Below are 27607 nucleotides of genomic sequence, written 5' to 3'. Positions count from 1 at the left end.
AGGTCACGGGCAGCTTCGGCTTCCCCCCGCATCTCCTCCTCCTCGATGGCTTCCTCCTCGGTGGCCAATATGGTCGCCTCTCCTATCGGCCAATCGTGTCTTAAGAACCGCTTACTGATTGGCCGGGAGGAGAAGCAGGAAGACAATAATGAATATTAATTTGCTGTTGTCATACAACTGGGAGGGCTCAAGGCGCAGTGCTCTGCTCCTCAAGCCCACCATTTTTTGAAGCCAATTAGATCCTCAGGCTCTAATCATGTGCTTAAAAAAAAAAAACACAAAAAAAACATTAAAATCCATGCGTTCGGCACCCTGCATGTAGATTAGGAGCCGGGCGCGTGGATTAGGGGGGTGGCGCCCCTGCGTTCCTAATGGAGCGCCCACCACTGGTGGTGAGTCTACACCAAGAGCTTTGCAAGTCTACAGGATGAAAATTCAGCCACAGTGACCCCTATGGTGGGATGACTATTGCACAACATAACTAACTTAACTTGCAGCAGACTTGCAAAATGTTTGCAAAGAAAGTTGATCTGGAGTCATGCAATGCGGACTTGCTGCAATTGTGCAACAAACTTGTGAATCCTGGCAAGTCTAGCAATAGCTTAGCAAGTCATTTTCAAATTTGCAGCACAATTGCTTGCTATCTGGGAAATTATATTAATTGAACGCATAAAGAATATGCTGAACAAAGAATGCTTCATGGTACAGCTTCCACCCCCCCTCCCCCCCAGTTTTCATCTATATGATCTATAGGCGACAATATTCTTCTTGTGGCAAAGCCCTCCTCAGAAGTAGGGATGGGCCGAACACCCCCCCCCCCCCCTTCGGTTCGCACCAGAACATGCGAACAGGCAAAAAATGTGTTCAAACGCGAACACCGTTAAAGTCTATGGGACTCGAACATGAATAATCAAAAGTGCTAATTTTAAAGGCTTATATGCAAGTTATTGTCATAAAAAGTGTTTGGGGACCTGGGTCCTGCCCTAAGGGACATGTATCAATGCAAAAAAAAGTTTTAAAAATCATTTTTTCAGGAGCAATTCAATTCATTATAGCCGCGAATAGTTTTAAACTTTTTTTCCTTTAGAAATGTCATTTTGCTGTCAGACTGTTCTAAACACGGGAAACATGCGCCCCTTTACAGGCATACTATAGACACCCCCCAGGTACGAAATTTAAAGGAATATTACACTTTTATTGTTTCACTTTAAGCATTATTAAAATCACTGCTCCCAAAAAAACGGCCGTTTTTAAAACCTTTTTTTGCATTGATCCATGTCCCCTGGGGCAGGACCCAGGTCCCCAAACACTTTTTATGACAATAACTTGCATATTAACCTTTAAAATTAGCACTTTTGATTTCTCCCATAGACTTTTAAAGGGTGTTCCACGGCTTTCGAATTTGCCGCAAACACCCCAAATTGTTCGCTATTCGGCGAACGGGCGAACAGCCAATGTTCGACCCGAACATAAAGCCCATCCCTAATCAGAAGATTAAAGAAGAATTTATCAATAATGTTATAATGAAATCTTTATTATATCATCATCATATATCTTTAATCATACTTGAAAAGTATTATAAAAATTACATTTTAAACATCATTTTAAGATTTGTGTATTTGTAAGCACCTTAAAAACCTTGCTTTGTAACATTTGTTTCCTCTGAGTAATATTGGGGTGTGGTGAAACTCATCCACCAACCCACTGACCCAGACGATGCAGACAGCCAGTAAAGTCAGAGTATGAAGTCATTCTGGACTGATGGCTCAGGAATTATTGAAGCCATTATATGAGCATGATAGCCAGGCAAGTAGCATTTTTAATATGAGAGGTCTGCAATGTCACCTTCCATATTTCTCTCAGCACAGGTTTTCTGGTCATGAACATTGCTGTCTTATTTAATCATTATTGGATTTACCAATGTGTAGTTTTGGACCTGAACAGTTAGGATGTGGGTCAATGAACAACCATTATTGCATAAATGCAATGAAAAGGAAAGGGAAAGCAAAATCAGAGGTCTGACTTTGCTGTCTGGCTGGGGTGCCTGGATCTCAACACTGGCTTACCACAATCATAAATACATGTTTGTTCCCGTATATGTTTTTTAACTGTGCATTTCACTGCTGAAGTTTAGCTTCAGTTTAATTTCTCTCTATATATTTTCCTATAACATTCCATGACTTGAATAAGTTAGAATGAGAAGAAGACCACTGGACATGTAGAAAAGTGACTCCTTCAGTAAATCATTCTTGCAGTTCATCAAGTCTGATCACTAAGTCAAAAATTCTCTTGCTCAGAACTGATCAGAATTTCTGGTCACGACAGAAACTTTATTTCATCTTAAATCCCAGCTTCCTGTAAAATTTCCCATCTTCATCTGAAATATGTTCTGTTGGCAAACGTTTGGTCTTGCAGTTGACTGTTCTCTGTGCCATTGCAACCACACTTATCAGAATCCAGCTAAGAAAGCCAGGAGACATTGGCAGTCATGCTGAAAATAATGTTTTCTGCTGTGCTTTTTAACTGTTCTCTTCCTGCAGCTGCGGCTCCAGAGTGCGAAATATTAAATAATACATAACAAAATCAAAAGGCATTGGGATTAGGGAACATGACAGCCAGAATATACACGCTGAACGCCAGGATGTAATTCAGAGCCAATCAGCAGGTAAACTGTGTCCATCCACTAAGTGTAAAGTACACTTTCTGTAGGAACATATTTTGATTTATTGATTTAACAAAGACTCATCTTCTCATTTCCCAGTTGTGTGATTGGCTAACTGTTTTACCCAGAAAAAAAAACTGTTTTACTTAAGCTTAAAGGGGAATTTAAATCCCCTTCCCTGTACATTTTATTTCTTGACCCACTTACCTTATCCGCTGGGTTGTCCTTAACAAACATGCACATCAAATCCAGCCTTGTCCTACTGTGATCCACTGAACCACCGCTGGCCGCTGGGTCCTGCGCCACCATCCTCCTTTCTGACTTCACTGGGAACTGGCTGTCTGTTTCTGGTTCAGGCAGATCAATCCCCCCCTGCAATGATGTACTACTAGATTTGTCCTGCTTGGGGCGCTGTGCTAAAATTGGTACCCTCTGGGATATGTCATGTGCATACAAAAATGTGTGTGAAAGGATAAATAGGGTAATAGATCCAGAATGCACTGTTGAAATGTGATTTCTGCACAGATTTGGAATTAAATTAATTATTGCAGAGTATGCGTTACATCTAAGCTAATTTTATGACATTCACATATGTATCTTAAAGCGGAACGTCACCCTAAACAGAAAGTTCTGCTTTAACACCTCCTTTCTCACCCTTCTCCACTTTTGAAGGCTTTTTTTTTTTTTTAGCTGGTACCTGGTTTTAGCAGGTACCTGCTCCCACTTCAGCTCCAACCACCTAGGTGATCTGAAGGGAAGTTCTCTTCCTTCCTCTCCCTGCCTGCAACCTTCTGGGACACGTCACAGGTCCCAGGTGGTTGCAGGACTGACCACAAAGCACAACATGGCTCGTGCATGAGCTGTGGGAAGCCAGCTGTGAAGTCACAAGGAGTCACAGCTTCCCTTAGTAAACATGCTGGTGCTGGGGACCTGGAGACCAGCAAAGAACCCACTGAGGTGTGAACGGCACTGGCTACTTGGACAGGTGAGTGTCCCTTTTCTAAAAGTCAGCAGCTACAGTATTTCTGGCTGCTGACTTTTCTTTTTTCTTTTTTTCTTTACTATAGCTCCTATTGTCAAAATCTTCATGTTTGACTGCACATAATGATCGGATGATCCATTGGTATTCAGCGCACTACACCTTCCATCCTTATTGTTGGACATGACACATTTAGGTTTGCATCCGTAAACAGTGAAATTACTTGTCTGCTCGCCTGTATTTGCTTCATCACTCTACATTGTTTTATGTATTTTCAAAGTGTGCGGAATACAAAAGTAAAGTTCAAAGCACAACTTATTTCCCTGTGCGGATGTCCCGCTTTCTTCTAATGTTTGATCTTATTATTGAAGTAAGAAGACATCAAAATAACTTTATGTGAACTGTTTATTTAGAGCGTGTTTTCATATTTTTCGTGTTGTTTGGTTTTTAGCTTACGCTTGACTGAGTTCAAACCAAACTCTTTAATTTATTTAATTAACCATGTTTGTGCAGCGCTAATGCTTATGGCTATCCTAATGAAACATGGATTGAAATGCTAAGGAGTGGATAAACACGTACAGTATATGAAAGTCCTGTGGATTTGCTGTGTCTTTGAAGCCTTCGCTACTATATTTTTTCAATTTAAAGCTGAAAAAGCAGCTGGATGGGATTGTATACTTGCCGCAGCCACTATGCTTTGATTGACAGGAAGGTAAGAATTATGTCCCCTGTTGCGTTCGGCAGATAGAACTGCCACCCAAACACAACCGATTCAATGTATGCGGGTGCGGGCTTTTTGAAAATAATACGGGAGGAAGGAAGTGGCATTTTGCCTTCTCACCACCTATCAGAGGGCAACTGTAAATGAGCCCAAAGATATCAAAATCTATGTTAAAACTTTCCTTGGATTACACACAAAAGTGTCATAGACACTCATTAGAAATCTGTCTCTCATCCTTGCAACAAATAATGCAGTTTGCAACATAATTACAAAGTTACATACTTAGTCTGGTTAAAAAAAGACACAAGTCCATCTACTTAAACCAATATTTGCAAGTGTAGCGCTTAGGAGCAACTGAAGATTTGCCCAGGTTCTTCCTCAGTTGATAGCCCTGCAGCCATGCACACAATCTCAGACACACTTTTCCTTCATAACCAGTCTAGAGGTGTTGTTTTTTTATTGTTTTTATTTTTGGAGAACTTGGATAGGGTTGAGATAATCGAGTGGGTTACTCCAAAAACAAAAACTATGTACGGGTTGAGGAGAGTAAACTCTTTTCTATTAAGCCGAAGCAGAAGTACTTGCATATAGCAAACTATGGACTTGGCTTTGTAGTAAAAACAGTTAAATGTAGAGCTGAAACAGAAATCCTTTTATATAACAAACAGTGGGCTTGGCTTGGAGTAGAAGCAGTTAACAGCACACAAGCTTCTTACTTTACAGCAATAGGATTATAGTCCTTTCACAAAGAATTCGATAGGCTAAGCTCTTCGGGACACCAGCCGATGTCCCCTTTAGCAAACACACGGCTGACTCTCTAGCACAAGTGGGGTGGCAGCAGCCAAAATGTCTCCAAGATCTCTCATCAGTCTGTCACAAAACATTGAAGAACAGCTGGTTGCCTCCTTCCAACTTCCAAGCGACACTTTCCTCCAGTGATACAAGACTGGATCTTCAACAGACAGACCCTCAGTCAGTTTTCTGTAGATTCAGCATCCAAGCCCTCAAGTCACCCACCCAAGGCCTCTCGTAAAGAAAGCATATATCAGTGTTGGACTGATTCTTTCCAGGAAAAGACCCAGAGCTCGGTGTCCCATAGAATGTATACAGACTACCAGCAGCCTTCAGAGCCTTGCTCCCTGGGATTGGCCAAGGTTGTATAAATATTCATTCAGAGAATTCTCACAGCTCTCTGTAAAGCAGAAGGAGCTACCAGACTGGCAGAAGCTGAGAACATTGAACTGACCTAATTAATCATCTGCTCTATGACACATTTTATTCCATCATTCAAGAGCTTTTATTTATCTTCTCTTTCCTTCTCATAAAAATGGCGGTCTTTCTTAATAAATTTGTCACAGCAATAGTGCAAGGATTTCATGAATTCAGCACAGGACTGTCGAAAGGGATCATAAAGCCATAAAAGTGTTGTGAATGCTTAATTGAATTGCCCCCTTTGTTACTATATTATGTTTAATCATGCATGTTAGTACACATTACAATGCATTAAATAGAGCTCATCATAGAGATTACAGTATCCAACATAATCAGTAGAGGTTCAAATGTAAAAACAGCTTGCCTTTATAAATCCTGGGGGGGTGGGAGTTAGAGAGTTATGCCCTGTACACACGATAGGATTTTCCGATGACAAAACCGTGGATTTTTTTGCGAAGGATGTTGGCTCAAACTTGTCTTGCATACACACGGTCACACAAATGTTGTTGGAAATTCCGAACGTCAAGTACGTGGTGACGTACAACGCGTACGACGAGCCGAGAAAAATGAAGTTCAATAGCCAGTGTGGCTCTTCTGCTTGATTCCAAGCATGCGTGGACTTTTGTGCGTCGGACTTATGTACACACGACCAAAATTTCCGACAACAAGTTTTGTTGTCGGAAAATTTGAGAACCTGCTCTCAAACATTTGTTGGCGGAAATTCCAACAACAAATGTTCTATGGAGCACACACACAGTCAGACTTTCCAACAACAAGCTCACATCCAACATTTGTTGTCGGAAAATGCTATCGTATGTACAGGGCATTAAACAGTTACAGAGACAGCAAGTATATTGCCTTTTAGAATGCAGAACACAGGCCAAGAGACCTTTAACCCTTTGCTAGGACTGAGTGTCCAAATCTAGTAAACACAAAAAGCACTTATGTGCTGCCACTGAATCCACCAAGTGGTAAATTAACCATTTCACAGCTGCTATAGTCACCTTAGTGTGTTCCCCACTTAGCTAAATAATCAAATGTAGTTACTGTGTTGTGCTGCTGACATGAATAATAAACAAATACCAAATAAAGTACATAAATATTGAAAACAATAAATGTGTGATACACGTCAAACAACTCTTTGTACCTATATGTGATTCACATAAAATAATCAAAGTAACCTATGTGCCAGTGCATATAACCAACATGCATAAATGTCCAAAGTGCCTTCAATCTGCTTCCAATTCACTCTTCACCAAACAAAAGATGATTAGAAGTAGGGTTGTCTAAAAAAACCCCACTTTTTTAGGACCGAGTACATGTACTCGCCGATACCGATAACCAATACTTTTTTTTTAATGTCACATGACAGTGTTTTGTTTTGTTTTTGTTTTTTTGTTTTTTTAACAATGCTTTCTTTTTTTTTTTTTATTTGGGGGGGGGGGGAGGGTGTGAACAGTGTCTGTGTGTTTTTTTTATTTACATTTTTATTATTTTTTACAATAATATTTTTTTTAATTATTTATTGCAATATGTTTTTTTTTTTAAATCAGCCCTGTTGGGGGGCTTTTGGGGTCTTGACCTCTGATATCTCCCCCTTGAGACAGAGAAAGAGACTGAGGATAGAGATTCCCCTGTCCCATTCTCTGCAGCCTCAGCTGCACTCAGAAAGAATGGAGAGAAGACAGCGACGCCCCTCCATTCATAAACTGAGACATTGTAATCACAGGAGGTTACAATGTTTCAGTTATGTGAATGGACAGAGTCAGCTGACTCTGTCCATTCACAAAGGAGGACATGGAGAGAGAGACAGCACAACGGAGGGGGACAGCAGAACGGAGGGGGACAGAGGAATAGAGAGGGACAGCAGAACGGAGGGGGACAGAGGAAGAGAGGGGGACAGCGGAACAGCGGGACAGAGGAACGGAGGGGGACAGCGGAACGGCGATACAGAGGAATGGAGGGGGACAGCGGAACAAAGAGGGAAAGCGGAGGGGGACAGCGGAACGGAGGGGGCATGGAGGGGGACTGGAGAAGGATGCGGTGACAGTCAGCGGTGATCGCGCGTGGGGGAGTTACAAGCACCGATCACCGTTGTATGTCACTAAGCAGCTGAAAGCCGCGGGGGGAGAAGCTTGTAACTCCCACACGCCCCGATCACTGCTGACTGTACAGGTATTGGCGGAAGCATCGGAGCATTTGCCCGAGTACAAGTACTTGGGCAAATGCTAGTATCGGTATCGGGACAACCCTAATTAGAAGTGCACGTGATCCCACAGCTCTGGCTCCCCAGTGTCAGTGAACAGCTGCCGCAGGGGAGAGGAGGGAGCACCAATGAGTGAGCAGGCCAGTCAAGTTCCTCCACCCTATACCCGCTCATCCATGTCTTAATGGACCTTACTTTGTGCACTGGTCCAAATCATTTGGTGGAGGGGGGAATATGGTGTGGGGTTGACTGTGCACCAGTGCACAAAGCAAGGCCCATAAAGACATGGATGAGGGAGTTTGAGGTGGAGGAACTTCACTGGCCTGCACAAAGTCCTGACCTCAACCCGATAGAACACCTTTGGGATGAATTAGAGCAGAGACTGTGAGCCAGGCTTCTCTTTTGCATCAGTGCCTGACTTCACAAATGCGCTTCTGGAAGAATAGTCAAACATTCCCATATAATACCCTTCAATGGAACTAAGGGGCCAAGACTGGCAACTGAGAAAGATTCCCACACCATAATCCCCCCTCCAGCAAATGATTTGGATCGGTGCACAAAGCAAAGTCCATTAAGACATGTATGAGCGAGTTTGGGGTGGAGGATCTTGACTGGCCTGCACAGGCTCCTAACCCAACCTGATAGAACACCTTGGGGATGAATTAGAGCGGAGACTACGAATCAGGCCTTCTCGTTCAACATCAGTGACTGACCTCATAAATGTGCTTCTGGAAGAATGGCGAAACATTCCCATAGACACACTCCTAAACCTTGTGGACAGCCTTCCCAGAAGAGTTGAAGCTGTCATAGCTGCAAGGGGGGGGGGGGCAACGCGCAATATTGACCCCTACAGACTAAGACTGGGATGCCATTAAAGTTCATGTGCATGTAAAGGCAGGCGTCCCAATATATTTGATAATATAGTGTATGTCAAGTAGACCTTTTTTTTACATATCTTAGATCCTGTTACCGTAGGTGATCAGGGAAAGGCGCAGCACCTATCTTGGGCTGGGAAGTGCTCCTATTCTTTTCTGCACTGGTAGGACAAAGGTTCTTTAAAAGCATAGCTATCCATTCATTTTAACTTATTAGTTAACCTATTTAAAAAAGAAACACATTGTAGCTACATTAACCTGATTATAAAAACACCTAAGTGGCATTATTACGGGAAGAATGGATTAGTACCATCCAGAGGATCCAGTTACAAATGACCCCAGTAGTAAATTTAGAAACAGCAGATAAAGAAAAAAGTTAGAAAATATTCCAAATTTATACACATTTCATTGCAGAAAAAAATGAATATTCTGGGGATTTTGCCAAAGGAATTTTGACAACTTTTATCTTGGTAATTCATTGTTCTGTATGATTCTGCCAGAAAGGGGAAAAAAACAAATACTGCAGTGCTTAATGCCAGTAATTTGTTAGTATACTACTTAGTTTTGTATTTAGCATGCTTCTACTTCTTTTATTTTGTTGTCACTCTTAGGAATCTTTAAAGTGAGCCTGTGATCCCTTGTGATAGCTTGGGCAGTGACAAGCACTCTTTGTTTAGAGAAGTGGTATCTATTAGACTCCTCATCACTCCACTGTCCTCCAAGGCAGTTGATCAAATACAGATCAGTTTAACCACTTAAGCCCTGGACCATTTAGCTGGCCAAAGACCAGAGCACTTTTCGCGATTCGGCACTGCGTCGCTTTAACTGACAATTGCGTGGTCGTAAGACGTGGCTCCCAAACAAAATTGACGTCCTTTTTTCCCCACAAATAGAGCTTTCCTTTGGTGGTATTTGATCACCTCTGCGTTTTTTATTTTTTGCGCTATAAACAAAAAAATAGCGACAATTTTGAAAAAAAAAACATTATTTTTTACTTTTTGCTATAATAAATATCCCCCAAAAATATATAAAAAAATATTTTTTCCTCAGTTTAGGCCGATACATATTCTTCTACATATTTTTGGTAAAAAAAATCTCAATAAGCGTATATCGATTGGTTTGCGCAAAAGTTATAGCGTCTAAAAAATAGGGGATGGTTTTATGGCATTTTAATTAATAATTTTTTTTTTACTAGTAATAGCGGCGATTAGCAATTTTTATTGTGACTGCGACATTATGGCGGACAGATCGGACACTTTTGGCGGTATTTTGGGACCATTCACATTTATACAGTGATCAGTGCGATTAAAAATGCATTAATTACTGTGTAAATGTGACTGGCAGTGAAGGGGTTAACCACTGAGTGGCGCTGTAGGGGTTAAGTGTGTCCTAGGGAGTGATTCTAACTGTGGGGGGATGGGCTATGTGTCACACGACACTGATCACAGCTCCTGATTACAGGAAGCTATGATCAGTGTCAGTGTCATTAGGCAGAATGGGGAAATGCTTGTTTACATTAGCATTCCCCCATTCTTCCTCACCGTGAGACGATCGCGGGTATCCCCGCGGACATCGAGTCCATGGGACCCACGATCACGCTCACGGAGCTCCCGGCTCTTAAAGGGCAATGTACAGGTACATTAATCTGCCTGTACGTGCCCTTCTGCCGCAGTATATCTGTGTGAGTCGGGAAGCGGTTAATCAGCTGCCTCGCCAGCTGGTACCGGCCAGGTAAACAAAGAAACAAAACCAGTGATGAAATCCTCTGGTTTCATTTGTCACAAAGGAGGGGGAGGAACGGATGTACCTCCTCCTCTGTGCTCAGCCGACCCGACTACTCACTGTAGTCCTGTAGTCCCTGATGGAAAGGCAAAGCCCGGGAACAGTGACAGGCAGCGGCAGGAGTGGGGCCCCTTTCTGAGCCCTGTTAAAATGATTGGGCCGCTGTAGAGCCTGAAAAGCCGGTCGCTGGCTGAAAATGTTGATACAGGGATGACTGCAGCCACGATCCTGGTATAATCACTTTTTGTCTAGGGTATATATACTGGATATATATATATATATATATATATATATATATATATATATATATCCAGTATCTCACAAAAGTGAGTACACCCCTCACATTTTTGTAAATATTTTATTATATCTTTTCATGTGACAACACTGAAGAAATGACACTTTGCTACAATGTAAAGTAGTGAGTGTACAGCTTGTATAACAGTGTAAATTTGCGGTCTCTTCAAAATAACTCAACACACAGCCATTAATGTCTAAACCACTGGCAACATAAGTGAGTACACCCCTAAGTGAAAATGTCCAAATTCGGCCCAAAGTGTCAATATTTTGTGTGGCCAACATTAATTTCCAGTACTGCCTTAACTCTCTTGGGCATGGAGTTCACCAGAGCTTCACAGGTTGCCACTGGAGTCCTCTTCCACTTCTCCATGACGACATCACAGAGCTGGTGGATGTTAGAGACCTTGAGCTCCTCCACCTTCCATTTGAGGATGCTCCACAGATGCTCAATAGAATTTAGGTCTGGAGACATGCTTGGCCAGTCCATCACCTTTACCCTCAGCTTCTTTAGCAAGGCAGGGGTCTTCTTGGAGGTGTGTTTGTGGTTTTTATCATGTTGGAATACTGCCCTGCGGCCCAGTCTCCAAAGGGAGGGGATCATCCTCTGCTTCAGTATGTCACAGTACATGTTGGCATTCATGGTTCCCTGTAGCTCCCCAGTGTCGACTGTACTCATGCAGTCCCAGGCCATGACACTCCCACCACCATGCTTGACTGTATGCAAGACACATTTGTCTTTGTACTCCTCACCTGGTTGCCGCCACACACTCTTGACACCATCTGAACCAAATAAATTTATCTTGGTCTCATCAGACCACAGGACATGGTTCCAGTAATCCATGTCCTTAGTCTGCTTGTCTTCAGAAAACTGTTTGCGGGCTTTCTTGTGCATCATCTTTAGAAGAGGCTTCCTTCTGGGATGACAGCCATGCAGACCAGTTTGATGCAGTGTGCGGCGTATGGTCTGAGCACTGACAGGCTGACCCCCCACCCCTTCAGTCTCTGCAGCAATGCTGGCATACGTCCAAAGACTAAATAAAAAAATAAAAAGACAACCATGAAAGACAACCTGCTCTGTATATGATGCTGGGCACGGGCACTCAACTTCTTTGGTCAACCATGGCGGGGCCTGTTCTGAGTGGAACCTGTCCTGTTAAACCGCTGTATGGTCTTGGCCACAGTGCTGCAGCTCAGTTTCAGGGTCTTGAAAATCTTCCTTTAGCCTAGGCCATCTTTATTTAGAGTAACAATTCTTTTTTTCAGATCCTCAGAGAGTTCTTTGCCATGATGTGCCATGTTGAACTTCCAGTGACCAGTATGAGAGAGTGAGAGCGATAACACCAAATTTAACACACCTGCTCCCCATTCACTCCTGAGAACTTGTAACACTAACAAGTCACATGACACCAGGGAGGGAAAATGGAAAATGGCTAATTGGGCCCAATTTAAACATTTTCACTTGGGGGTGTACTCAGTTTTGTTGCCAGCAGTTTAGACATTAATGGCTGTGTGTTGAGTTATTTTAAAGGAGAAAGCAAATTTACACTGTTATACAAGCTGTACACTCACTACTTTACTCTATCTATCTATCTATCTATCTATCTATCTATCTATCTATCTATCTATCTATCTATCTATCTATCTATCTATACTTAATGGGACGTGGTTTTAAAGTCCAATTCTGGGAACAAGAAAAAAAAACCTTACTCTAGGGCCCCACACAATGGTTTGAATGCTATTTTTTGCCTAGGGGTAGAGGAATAAGTTATAATACTTACCTTATTCCTTATTCTAGAAAGTTCTCTCAATCAGTGTAACCAATCCCCAGCAGGCTTCTCTCTAAGGCATTCTCAGCTTTGGTGGCATACTTACTTCCTTCAGGAAAATCCAGGACTAATAGCCCTGCATTGTATGTAATGATGCATCAGGGAGAAAAGGAGATTACCCAATTAAAGGGTAAGGTAAGTAATATAGCCTCTTCCTCTATGCCCTAGAGAGTTTATGAGCATTCAACTCCTGCGGTGCTAGGGGGCCCATTGCAAGGTTTATTTTTCCATCCCAGGGTTGGGCTTTAAAAATATTTAAAAAGCATGGCTTGCCTATTGACTTGCTTTTTACATGTCCTTGATTTCTATGTTGCTTTCTTCCTCTGTGTAATGTTAACGACAGGATAGTGAGTTATGTTTAATATTATTACCATGTTTGTAGTATGCTGGCATATCTCATTATACGTTGTATACTAGAGTTGAGCACTGTCTGTAAAAGGGCTAAAGCTCTCAAGAAATGGTGTATTGTAAGGCTACTGCACTTTATCACTGCCTGTCCCTGGTGTGTGTTCTCACTTTGGTATTCAGAATTGCTGCAGTCATGTATAAGACTGCTTCAAAAAAGGTAGGGAATATTTTTAAAACAAATATTTTTAGGTATGCGTGGTGAATGGGAACACATAACAAACATATAGGGTGGGGTTTCTAAAGAGTGACTCCACTTTTGCTGAGAAAAAACATTCCCCTCTGGGTGATCTATTTGCATTGCAAGGATTTTAACAAACTTTGTTGCACATTCCTACCTTTGTTATTTTTTAAGAAACAGCTGTTTGTCTGTGTCCATGTAGGTTTATAATTATCAGTCAGATGCTACACCTGCAGGGCTCTAATGAGGAAATTGGCAGGGCCTGCATCCCTTTAGACGTGATTTCCCTTTGGCAGTATCCCACTAAAAATGACTTTTTTGTTTGCAGGAGATTCCCACAATATGACTTGTATCTTAGTGCAGACTTTTGGGAAAATCAGTGAGCCAATCACACATGCAGGAAATAATGTTTCTGGGGGGCGTTCTGTACACATTCTGTATACAGAACATCTCCAAGTAGCCATATTGCATTTTACAGACAATTACAGAGCTGCAGATTGAAAAGGGAAGGTAATTTTTAATAACATTCAATTACAATATGACTTGTGTCGCAATTGTATACGCTATATTATTATTATTTTTATTTGCTTTTTTTTTTTTCCCACAAAACTGGAGTTACCCCTTAAGGTTTGCACAAAAAGCAACTCATTCAATGGGAAGTCTGAATGCTGAACATACACCTGATTGTTTGTACATGAGACAGCTGGGACTGATGTAAAAATTCCACATCCTGTGTTTCTAAATTAGAACCATCAAGGAAAAATCCACACAAATACTTTACAGGGAAATCAGCTTCTTTTCTTCTTGAGCCATTTCAGTTATTTAGGGAAAGAAGCCAAGCTGTCCAAGAGGACATTAAATGGACATGATTATTACTGTATATTTTCTCTTCATGGTACATTTAGTTCTTTCGAACAATTAGAATGAAATAAAACTGCTAAAAGTGTATTTGATGAATTACAGGTGCCAGTGCGGAGACGGTGTCACTCATCCAAAAATACCAAACTGTCACCCTTCACCCCACATGACTTTTTGTCTGTTGTTAGAAATTAAAACAATGTGAAGCAATTATCCTCACATATTGCTGGGTCAGCTCCTAGAAGTAGAGGACTATTCTGATAGATAGGAATAAAGAATCACACATATAGGTATCATTCTGTACAGAGGTTTCTGGTACATTCACAAACCAAAGCATAATGAACACAGTTTACTATGTTTCAGTTACTAATAGAAACACAGTGAGTTCATTCAGGAAATGAAGGGGCCGGCAATTTGACATATTTAAGCCCCCCCCCCCCTGCTCTCAATCATAAAACAATTTCCTGGAGAAAAAGTAGGGGAAGCCTGTAGCATTGTGGGGAAAAGGGGCACACGGGGGGGCCGGGCCACCAGGAAGAATCAGATTGTGGACAGAGGGGGGCAATTGGTGTGGCAGGAGTGCATTTGCTGGAACAGATCTGTTGTTCCCCCTGCAGCAGCTAAAAAATGGCTCTCCTCCTCTCACTCCTACTGCAAGGAGTGCCACTCAGGGGGACTGATTCCAGTAACTGCCCACATTCCTGCCCACCATACGATTCCCCCAGCTTGTCAGCTGCCCATGCCCCCCTGCTGGCTCGGTCCCATACAGGAGGGCAAGAAGTTCCCCCTTACCACCCCCTGTGTCCATATCTATCCTCTTTTGCAGGCATTAACAGATGCCATCGTAGATTTACATTACTCTACAGGGAAACATTTTCCATGAATATGGTAATATCTTGTTTAGGCCCCTTTCACACTTGTGCGACTTCAAAGTCGCACAATTTTACATCGATTTTGCTGCAATTTTGCAGCGATTTGGGAGCAGTACTACTTTGTATGACTTTGCCACAACTTTGGCATTAACCATTCTCAGCTTGTGCTTACAAAGTCGTACTGAAATCGTGTCTATATTATTCAGGTATGATTTGCATGCTACTTGAGGGTTTAACATTGAGGTCTATGGACATCAACTCGCATGGAAGTTGGACCAAAGTAGTGCAGGGACTAATTTGAAGTCGGCACAACTTAAAGTAGTGCCCATGTGAATGATAGTCATTGAAAATCATGGAGAATGACTTGTCATATGATTTTGCAGTACAAAATCGTGAGACAAGTCGTATAAGTGTGAAAGGGGCCTTAGGTGGATGCAAGAGATCATCCTGCCAATATACATATTTAAGGTGAAGAATTGGACCCTTTGGCCTGGGAGGCAAACACCACTAACTAGCCCTTTTATGGTGGAGACAGATATCCATGGGATATAGAAAGTGTACTGTGGAATTTGTGCCATTATGTACAGTATGTTCCTGACATGGTTTATTGTGACACACCTTCACATCTTCCTGCATCAGCTTACCTTGCAGCTCTTTCCAGTCATGCACATGACATTGCAAAGTTGCAAAGGAAGTTAGCGCTGGAAGAATAGCTTTTGTGAAACATTTTAAGCAATACTGAACAGGGAGCAGGTAGCTGTAACACCTAGCATGTGGCACTAATGCCCTGTACACACGACCGGTTTTGCCATCGGAATAAACTCTGAAGGTTTTTCTGACGGAGTTCCGACAGAATTCCGCTGAAACTGTCTTGCCTACATACGATCACACCAAAGTCCGACCGTCCAGAACGAGGTGACGTACAACACGTACTACGGGACTAGAAAAAGGAAGTTCAATAGCCAGTAGCCAATAGCTTCCGTCTCGTACTTGCTTCAGAGCATGCGTCGTTTTTGGTCCGTCAGAACAGCATACAGATGAGCGGTTTTCACGATAGGAATTGGTTCCATCGGAAATATTTAGAACATGTTCCATTTCTAGGTCCGTCAGAATTTTCGACGGAATAAGTCCGATGAGGCATACACATGATCGGAATATACGATGAAAAGCTTCCGTCTGACTTTTTCTGTCGGACATTCCGCTCGTGTGTATGCGGCATTAGTGTGGTTCCTTCTATTTTCTTTGAACTAGCTCAAACTGACTAAAGAGCTGACTCAGTATACTTTGAAATTAACTGTAATAGCCCAGAATAAAAAACACCAAAAATACTACAAATAACCTCTTTCAAGGTAAGCGTCAAGCAAGAACTATCTACATTCCGCACATCCACCAATGTGACTGAGACTGTATGGTAGTTGAAAACTGTTTGAAACAAATTAGGGCTATGAGCAATGCACAGTTCAGACCTTTTTCAGAATCGAACCATCAGAGGCCATTACTTTATAAGCCCAAAAGCCCCACTCTGTTTTTTTTTTTTTAAAAACATCATTGCAGTGGGGTCTATATGCACCTCATGGGTTAAATGCTCATTAAGTCTAGGGGTAGAGGAATAAAGTGTAATATATTTTTATTTATTCTGGCAGATTTCCACCAGGTCGCTGTGTGACCCTGGAAGCGTCTTCTCCTTGGCGCTTTAGCTGGTGGTGATGCTCTGACATCATCATGTACAATGCAGTGCCAGCCATCCTGCATTGTAAGTGAGGATGGCGATAGCACCACAACATAGAGCACTGGAGCTGAGCAGAGAGAAGCCTGTCTGAGCAAGAAATAAAGTAAATATTACAACTTATTCCTGTACTCCAGACTTAAAGTGGAATTCCAACTTAACCCTAACTACACTTAAAAATGCCCCCCCTGGTTAACAAAGATGTATATATTTACCTATTTTCACATTATCACATGATCTGGCTCACCTATGTCAGCCAGTGTGGCTTTAGGGGAGATGAGGGAGCACTGACACTATTGAAGTCTATAGGTGATGCCACCACTCTAGCCATTGTCAGGGCGCCCTCTCCTCTCCCTTACAGCCACCACTGACTGACAAAGGGGATCACGTGAGTGGCCCACTGCGGCCTGAAAATTGGTAAGTATATATACTGTACAGCATTCTTACACAGGTTAGTCACTTTAAAAAGCATTTAACCCTCACAGTGCAGCTGTGAGTAGATGAGATATAATTTAACACATTTTGCATTTTGTTAATTCCTTAATTTGCACTAAAAAGGACACTTATGCCCCGTACACACGGTCGGACTTTGTTCGGACATTCCGACAACAAAATCCTAGGATTTTTTCCGACGGATGTTGGCTCAAACTTGTCTTGCATACACACGGTCACACAAAGTTGTCGGAAAATCCGATCGTTCTGAACACGGTGACGTAAAACACGTACGTCAGGACTATAAACGGGGCAGTGGCCAATAGCTTTTGTCTCTTAATTTATTCTGAGCATGCGTGGCACTTTGTCCGTCGGATTTGTGTACACACCATCGGAATTTCCGACAACTGATTTTGTTGTCGGAAAATTTTATATCCTGCTCTCAAACTTTGTGTGTCGGAAAATCCGATGGAAAATGTGTGATGGAGCCCACACACAGTTGGAATTTCTGACAACAAGGTCCTATCACACATTTTCCGTCGGAAAATCCGACCGTGTGTACAGGGCAATAGAGTTTGGTTGGTTGCTTTGGACAGCAGTAACACTTTTTATGCATACGTATTACCATTTTTCTGGCTGTACTTTACCAAAGCAGAGAAATAGGAACTTTGTTTATTCCATTCAAGCTCTTGCTACATTAGAAGCACTAAATATGATCTGTAAATGACAGAAGACAATTGGTAAACCAGTTCTGTCTGTCTTCTTTTAAATTAAATTTGTGAACATTTCCAAACAAGATATTTTTCCTAAATGCTCTAAAGTGGTTCCATGTGCAGCGGTGGCAGTGACAGCCGTTTACAGATTTTTTTTTTTTGTCAAATGTGCAAAATTAGCCAACATCTTTAATCTAATGTGAATCAAATAAGGAATGCTCTGCTATAAAACCACAAAGCCATCATTCCTATACTGTAATTACACAGAGGGAAAGCTTAATCATAATTTATGTCAGTGCTGATCTTTTGGCATACAGTCTTCCTTTTACAAAAGCTTGGGACAAAAAGGCAAGAGAGTATGTATCATATGTATGTATCATCCAGTAATGATGTGTTCATCCTGTAGTAATGGATACTGTAATCTCTGCATTCTAATTTTTAAAGGAGCTACCGATTTTAGCATTCTTCATTGCTGCTTGCTGATCACTTGATTAATTTATACAGTATCGTTTAATGAACTGTAATTAAGTATTAAATATCAGTGTCTGCCATAGAATAGCATGCTTTCAGTTTCAAAATTTTTCATCCTGGCACCTATTCTTGCACTGGACCATTTTGCCCTGGTCTTCTGGGTCTCCAGAGATCCTACAGTTTAGGGCCTCCCAGGCTCTCAGCTTATTTGAAAATATAGGTGTGGTATATACAGTACACCGTATATATATATATATATATATATATACTGTATATATACTCCCACTTGATCCAACCTTCTGCAATGTTATGGAATCGTTATGTTCAGGGATCTGTAGTTAGAATAACCTGAGCCTGACTCTCTGGGCTAGCTTCATAGAACTTTGCTTAGGGTGGCTAGATTGACAGGGTGCAGCTGTTTGTTAGCACTGTAGGCCAAGGGGTACACACTTTACGTGCACAACAAAATTGGAAAATTGAAATTTCTATATTATAACAAACTCTTTTAGTTGTTATTTTTTGTCAGTTTTTGCATTAAGATTTCATTTTTTTAATGGAAACAAAGGATACTGGCCTCATGTAAAATTGGAAACTGGAGAATTACCAAATCAACCAGTCAGATGAGCCACTGGAGATATTACTCATAGCAACCAGCCAGGTAATTCAATTGAGGTGTTACCCACATTAACCAGTCAGATGATTCACTGGAAGTGTTACTCATAGCAACCAGCCAGGTAATTCACTGGATGGGTTACCCAAAGCAACCAGCCAGGTAAATTACTGGGGTTTTTATCCATAGCAACAAGCCAGATGATTCATTGGAGGTGTTGGCATTATAGCCAGGACAAGGGGTGACCGGGAGGGGCAGTTGCCCTTGGAGCAATGGTTTACTGTACAGATGGGAGCGCTTTCCTTCAGTAACAAGGCTGACAGGAGTAGTGACAATGGCATCACTACTCCTGTCAGCCTAGCGCTGGGAGAAGTGAGGAGAGGAGAAGAGAGCCAGGACATGGTGCGGGCTGTGTTGTCACTCCCCTTCCTCCTTCATGACAGTGCAGCTCTCCTGTATTAACAAGCTGGACTGCAGTGTTCAGACACACATAGACTAGCAGGAAGGAGGAGGGGGGGGGAGAGCACAACCTACACTTCCCAGTGGAGAAGTGTCCAGGAGAGAGCCTGGAGTGGAGGAGAGAGCCATTAACACAACTTTTTTCCAGTGTTAAAACTGAGCTGCACAGTAATTGCTGGGCATAGGATCCCCAAAGCTTGCACATTATGAATAGTGCAGTTTGGCATCTTTGCCCTGGTCACTGGATGACCTTGTCCCGGCACTGATTACAACCCATATTTTTAGGAAAACCTGTAGTAAAGAAATATGAAGGCTCTCAGTGCAGACCTCTTTTTTTGGAAATGCTACTTCCCCAGTTGATATTTTCATCCAATAACATCAGTCATTCCAAAATCCATGGCTCAGAACAAATATGCAGATTAGGATCTCCGACTGTACTCTGACTGTTCTGATCTTCACGCCTGTTTCAAGTCGTGTTCCTCTGCGTGCTACAGAAACAGCCAGACAACTAGCATCTTCAGGAGGATAACAGCAATGGCACCCTTCCGATTGCTTAGTATAGTTTATATTTAATAAGTTATGCCCATTATATCAGAGCATTTCATTTATGATGGAATAAAGCAGTAATATATTTAGTGCCACTATCAATATTGTGTTTCTAGAAGCAAAGACACATAATAATAATAATAGCAGTGCTTGTCAAATTCATCATGAATGCCATCCTAAAAATATAATATTTTTGTAACAGTCCAAAATTTATTGCAGGGTCCCAACATGTACCCAACTCTGGGAGAAATGAATGAGTGTGATAAATTGCAGCTGGTGCTGTACATTCTGTCTCCTGTCTGTTATGATGAAAGATATGAAAGACAGACACCGCCAAGTCTGTTTGTATTCATGTCTGGAGCTTCTATTGACGCTGTATGTGTGAGAAACAATATTTGAATATTTATACAGAAAAGTGATGCATAGAATGTCTGCAAGATCTGAAATGTGAAAAAAAAAATAGAAGCATGATCACTCCGCTGTAAAATTTCTAGACTCCTTGATAAATCGACTGGTTTCTCCAGCCATAACTCTGCCAGTGCGTTCCGGAGACGTAACCACGTTGTCCACGCTAGACACAGTGATGATGTATTAGGTCCTTAGGTTCCCTCTACTGCTGGGAATGTTTTCAGAAACCGGGCGCTAATAGAATTCAGCAAGGCTAACCATTTGTGAATACCACTGTATGCTCAACCTTCCATGACATGGCAATAAAAAAAGTCTGCAGGTGAACAGACTTGATCTTTTTTTCATTTTTTTAGATTGCATGGTTAAGGTGTTGTGCTGAATTTAACACTTTCATAATACTTTGGAATTTGCCCCCTTTGTTTTTTATGTTCTAGTGCCTATAAATATAAATGAAAACATCTTCTGCAACTAATTTGGATCAGGATATTCATTTAACTTTGATTTTCTGATCTTATTTTGATGCGTTGTCCTTTATTTGAAGTAGACTTTTCACTAAAATTGACCTAACGTCTATATATCATTCTCCACAAGATCTCTAACAAAAAGAAATGAGCAATAAATAGTAAAAGTTGGCAATTATTATTATTATTATTAATACAGGTATTTAAAAAAGCACCAACAATTTATGCAGAACTCTAAATATTTCACAGCATTCCCTGCCCTCAAGGAACTTACAATCTAATCTTACAATCTAAGATCTCTACTTCCCATACATACATACACATACTAGGGCCAATTTAGACAGGAGCCAACTATCCTGCCAGTATGCCTTTGGAGTGTGGTAGGAAATCAGAGTACCCGGAGAAAACCCACACAAGCACAGGGAGAAAATGCAAACTCCATGCAGGTAGTGCTTTGTTGGGGGTCTACTTACTGCAGACCCTATCTTCGGACATGTTTATCTAGTTGCTAATGACATAACACTGCCTTCCCACAGCCCGCTGGAAAACACCCTGGTTCTCTGATGCAGTATTTGTCTAATAGTCTGTCTATAACGGTGTTTGGTGTATAATGAGTTGTAAAGTCCATTTCTGAACAAATATAAAATTCACACAACAACCCCCATTCATTACTTTTTCTTTAAAGCACGTTTTTTGCCTGACTCCACCATAACATGACTCTCCACAGCACTTCTTCTGCTAGTGGAGACTGGTTATCCAACAATACGCTCCAAGACCACTGCCTTCAGGCCTTGCCACATTTCCTTGTCATGACATCACCACGCTACCGCTAGTGTCCTCAGGACCTATGAGGAGCCAGCTGATAGACAGCCAAGCAGTGTCATGTGCACCCAAAAAAGGAAGGTCAAGTGGCCACAAATTTAGCTATTTGGGTTTGGGTATTATTTTCTTTAGTTTTGCTTCAGCAATCATCTAGAGAGTGGGTTAGGGGTATTGTTTGTGGGGGGTGCCTGGCTGGACTGCAGCTTTAAAAGGAGATGGGGTAGAATCCAAGGTCTAGAACAATAAAGCTGGTTTGATATTTCCATACTAATGTACCTAGCATTTGAGGTATCAAGGGTACTGAACAGGGCAACAAACTAATTTGCAAGTGTCTCAAGGTGCCTGCTATGCAGTGCCTATGGGTGGCTTGGCTCATTTTTTACCTTCAAATATAGCTTTCAAAGCATGCAGAATGCACTGGGCATGGAAATGAAAGGCAATGACAGATTTAAACAGTATTTTAGTTTTGGGTAGGCATTGGTTGGTTGAAACACTTGCCAGTTTCTTATACAATACATCTCAGACACTCCAATGGAGAAATTTCCTTTTGTAACTTGTGTTGATGTTGTCTTGCACTACTTTTTAATGGCTTTATTGTCTGCTTCCTTTTTGCAGAAGCCACCAGGGGATCATGGATCCTTAATATGACTTTAAAGTAGCCTTAGCAGTTGAATAGAAAAGACATCTATGCTGGGATATCTTGTTGCTCGATTAGTCTATCAATATAAGAATCATGTGGAATAACTTGCCAGAAACCAAAACTTAAACATCAATTTTAAATGTAGCTGGCCTTTGAAAATCCCCTCAGTGTGCTTTATACACTCTCAGATCAGATCAAGAATTTAGGCCTCAAATTTTGTATTCACTGTAGACTTCATATTTTTTTCAGTCCTGTTTCAAGCCAGCCAGTTTTTCATCACCTTCCTATAAAAAAGACACCAAAGTTCTGCAGACACAACAAATCAAAGCCTACCTTTACATAACAGCGTAATTTAAGCTGAAATCCCTAGGATTTCTTGCGATTTCCTGGAGCATATTTGGCTAATGATGTGCCCAAACCTCACCAAATCGGACAAAGTCTGAATTGTTCCATGTCATCGGGTGTGTTATAACAAAACAAATGACGTGCAAGAAAAAGCCATCTGACAAATGGATTCCATGGGCTGGATGTTTGAGTTCCTCTGAGCCCAGCTAAATTATAGGTTTATCTAGAATGTATTTCCTCACTTGTGTGGCTGTGCTGTTCCTCATTAGTTGTGGTATCTTCCTAGTGAAAGGGGATTCCAGACGAGTAGCCTGTATACTGCAGGGTCCTGGTGAGAGTAAAACTGCTGAGCTGCTGTATTTTATTTTTTTGTCTGATCGATCATTTTTCCATTTGTGAAAGAGATTGGCGTAGGTTGAGTTTCACTTTCCAGCGGTTAAGAAAAATGTTTCAGCTGTTATTTCAGAAACATGACGGTGAGCAAGCGAGAAGAGATTTTATTTAGGACAAGTGCGGCATACTTCCCAGCCGTGGCTGTTTGCTTTGAAGTACCATCATTTCCCTGGTGGCTACCATTTGTGTTTTTCTCGGTCTGTCAGCATAAATGAAGACCACTTGTGGGAGGTTATCTTGGTGTTTTCATTGAATTGTTCTAGTTTTCTTTTTTATACGGTGTAGACTTTTAGCTTGGGTTTCTTTTTCTATTTTATTCTATGTCTGGGCCCTCAGGGTATAGGAAAAAGTAAAGTTATGTGGGTAATTGCATTGGTCTGTAATGATTGCAGGCATGCTGTGTGTTTATTCTGTTGAGTAACTGAGAAAGCTAAGCACCACTGTTGTTATAAAGTTATATAATACAGCTAGCACATATCAAATATTCCTTATTAAGCAATGCTAATATATATTTATACAGTATTTTACAAAAGTGAGTACAACCCTCACATTTTTGTAAATATTTTATTATATCTTTTCATGTGACAACACTGAAGAAATGACACTTTACTACAATGTAAAGTAGTGAGTGTACAGCTTGTATAACAGTGTAAATTTGATGTCCCCTCAAAATAACTCAACACACAGCCATTAATGTCTAAACCGCTGGCAACAAAAGTGAGTACACCCCTAAGTGAAAATGTCAAAATTGGGCCCAAAGTGTCAATATTTTGAGTGGCCACCATTATTTTGCAGCACTGCCTTAACCCTCTTGGGCATGGAGTTCACCAGAGCTTCACAGGTTGCCACTGGAGTCCTCTTCCACTCCTCCATGATGACATCACGGAGCTGGTGGATGTTAGAGACCTTGCGGTCCTCCACCTTCCGTTTGAGGATGCCCCACAGATGATCAATAGGGTTTAGGCCTGGAGACATGCTTGGCCAGTCCATCACCTTTACCTTCAGCTCGTTTAGCAAGGCAGTGGTTGTCTTGGAGGTGTGTTTGGGGTCGTTATCATGTTGGAATACTGCCCTGTGGCCCAGTCTCTGAAGGGAGGGGATCATGCTAGGCTTCGGTATGTCACAGAACAAGTTGGCCTTCATGGTTCCCTCTATGAACTGAAGCTCCCTAGTGCCAGCAGCACTCATGCAGCCCCAGACCATGACACTCCCACCACCATGCTTGACTGTAGGCAAGACACACTTGTCTTTGTGCTCCTCACCTGGTTGCCACCACACACGCTTGACACCATCTGAACCAAATAAGTTTATCTTGGGCTCATCAGACCACAGAACAGGGTTCCAGTAATCCATGTCCTTAGTCTGCTTGTCTTTAGCAAACTGCGGGCTTTCTTGTGCATTATCTTTAGAAGAGGCTTCCTTCTTGGATGACAGCCATGCAGACCAATTTGATGCAGTGTGTGTTGTATGGTCTGAGCACTGACAGGCTGACCCCTACCCCTTCAACCTCTGCAGCAATGCTGTCAGCACTAATACTTCTATTTCCCAAAGACAACCTCTGGATATGACGAGGCCTTTTATGAGTGGAACCTGACCTGTTAAATCACTGTATGGTCTTGGCCACCGTGCTACAGCTCAGTTTCAGGGTCTTGGCAATCTTCTTATAGCCTAGCCATCTTTATTTAAAGCAACAATTCTTTTTTTCAGATCCTCAGAGAGTTCTTTACCATGAGGTGCCATGTTGAACTTTCAGTGACCAGCATGAGAGAGTGAGAGCGATAACACCAAATTTACCACACCTGCTCCCAATTCACACCTGAGACCTTGTAACACTAACGAGTCACATGACATTGAGGAGGGAAAATGGCTAATTGGACCCAATTTGGACATTTTCACTTAGGGGTGTACTCACTTTTGTTGCCAGCAGCTTAGACATTAATGGTTGTGTGTTGAGTTATTTTGAGGGGACAGCAAATTTACACTGTTATACAAGCTGTACGCTCAGTTCTTTACATTGTAGCAAAGTGTAATTTCTTCAGTGTTGTCACATGAAAAGGTATAATAAAATATTTATAAAAATGTGAGGGGTGTACTCACTTTTGCAAGATACTGTGTATATATAAATATATATATATATATATATATATACATATATATATATATATATATATATATATATATATATATATATATATATATATATATATATTATATAATAAACTACCTGAATGCAATAAGAATTTTCTTTCTTGTACGGAACATCTAGAAATGATAAATGTGCCTAATTAGTACCCTAAAAGTGTGTCTTTTGACTTGAATATCGCCTTAAAAATAGCAGTGCATTTCCTGGCTATGCCTAAGCATTTCGGAACCTACAGAATCGTAGCTGTATATCTGCATTGTGAGATATAGGGCACAGTTACATCTGACTGATAGTTTCAGGGGATTTGGAGTGGAATTTTAAATCAGTACTTTGCTGCTCACTGTTTTCTCTGCTGGAGAGGAAGCTGTACCCAAGAACCTGCAGTGCAAAGATCTCCCTGCTTCAGCTTAATTTATTCTGGGGATCAATGCTTCAATGCTTCATGTTAATATAGATTATATTACCTCCTAACTGACTTTATTACCAAACCTAAATTACTGCAGCAGCATTACAGTACTGCACTGTAATAAGCAAGGTTTTGAATGCATGTTGGTCCTTTGGGGACAAAGAGTCAAACATTCATAAGCCAACCAGCTTACCACAGAAACCAACAAACAATCATTTGATAAAATAGAAGAATGCTCAAATTGCATCCTTTATATTTACTATGTGTGCAACTGGATTTCAGTGATGTGCTCACTCAGGGAAGGCAATGTATACGCAAAAAGGGGGAAATGATTTTCATGTTCTTCATTCACTCTACATTAAGTGCATTACTCAAATTTGTTTTATGGGTTTAATTTAAGCTTTTAATTTAAAATTTGCATACATATACCTGACTTATTTAGGTCTATGTCTAACCAAACCTTTCTTTATTTCCCTAGCTTTGGATAGTATGGGTAGGGGTTGGAATCCCTGTTGGTTTTAACTGATGTCTGGCGCTTCATCAGAGAGATTTCCCCTCATGTCCTGTCAGCTGACAATGTTTTACAAAACAGAAAGTGAAGGGAACCTTTCAATAGCAACATAGACTAAAATAAAAAATGCTACCTGTATCTCTGTTGCAAATTATCGCTCACTTTCTCTCAAGTAAAATTGCTGCCACCTGGACAGAAAGTAAGGATAAAAATTGGCCATAAATGGCATCTGGTTCCTGTAAAACCAGCTGAAATTTGCTTAGTTAGTTGGCCCTGTTGTCTTACTCTACCCCTTTCCCAACTGACATCCTTCAAATAAAAAAAATCAAATGAGCCAGGCAGAAAATTGTCATCTGGACAGTGGCTACATCCAATCAGGTGTAGCTGTTGTTCGGGTATTCTGACAACCACTTCTCCCCCCCCCCACCAACCAGCTGTCAGAATACAATAACCCAGCAGGGGCACTTGTTCATCCAAGTTGTATAACATGGATGGAGGAATCTGTTCATTTTTCCCACTTATGCCCTGTACAGACGATAGGATTTTCCGACAACAAATGTTCAATGGGAACTTGTTATCGGAAATTCCGACCGTGTGTATGCTCCATCGGACATTTTCCGTCGGAATTTCCATCAAAAAAAATTTGAGATCTGGATCTCAAATTTTCCGACATCAAAATCCATTGTCGGAAATTCCGATCGTGTGTACATAATTGCGACACACAAAGTTCCACGCGTGCTCAGAATCAAGCAGAAGAGCTGTTGTACGTCACCGCGTTCTTGACGTTCGGAATTGTGTGACCGTGTGCATGCAAGACGAGTTTGAGCCAACATCCATCGGAAAAAAATCCACGGTTTTGTTGTCAGAAAATCCTATCATGTGTACAGGGCATTATTCTGCAGTGTTTGGTCAGCTTTAAATGCTGTAACAGAACTTCTGGTAAATAACAGGAGTTCTAATCCTACCCCACTTTAAGACCCCGCTGGTGTCAGTGGTAAATCAGCGCTATTTTTAGCACTGCTTTACCGTTGTTTTAGCGGCGCTATTCGGCCACTAGTGGGGGCGGTTTTTAACCCCTAGCTAGCGGTTGAAAAGGGGTTAAATCCACCCGCAAAACGCCTCCAGAGCGACGTTTTTTCCAGTGGAATCGCAGCGCTGCCCCATTGATTTCAATAGGGAGCAGCGGTGGAGGAGCAGTGAGTTCACCGCTCCTTCACTGCTCCAAAGAAGGTGCTGGCAGGACTTTTTCTGATGCCCTGCCAGCGCACTGGAGTGAATGGAGCAGCTGTTTTAGGGTGGTTTGCAGGCTCTATTTTTAACGCTATAGCGCCTGCAAAACAATCCAGTGTGAAAGGGGTCTAACCAAAATTAGCAAATAACATTTTTTGCTTGGCAGACACTTTATACTGAATTTCAAGGTCGTATCAAAGCCATGTTTCTACAAGCTGTCTTCTACAGCAAATTGAAATATAGTCAAACCTGAGCCAAATACATGTTTGCTTAATAAATAATACAAAGAATGGCTATTGATAATTAAACTTACATTGTTTGCTATAGAAATAAATATATGTAGCCTTTTCTGCAAAGTATTTGACCACATTTATTCAACAAGAGTATTGTTAATATTAATCATGCCTTGTGAAAA

General features: G+C 41.4%; 1 protein-coding gene across 4 annotated transcripts in view; it reads left to right on the top strand.

Annotated features, from left to right (window-relative positions):
- The window catches only part of EPHA3 (EPH receptor A3), a 573384-nt gene that overhangs the window by 91736 nt on the left and 454041 nt on the right, over window positions 1–27607 (top strand). The window lies entirely within an intron of this gene.

Source organism: Aquarana catesbeiana, linkage group LG02 (assembly GCF_042186555.1).
Source record: "Aquarana catesbeiana isolate 2022-GZ linkage group LG02, ASM4218655v1, whole genome shotgun sequence".
NCBI classification, from domain to species: Eukaryota; Metazoa; Chordata; class Amphibia; order Anura; family Ranidae; genus Aquarana; species Aquarana catesbeiana.
This window is presented reverse-complemented; position numbering and strand designations above follow the sequence as displayed.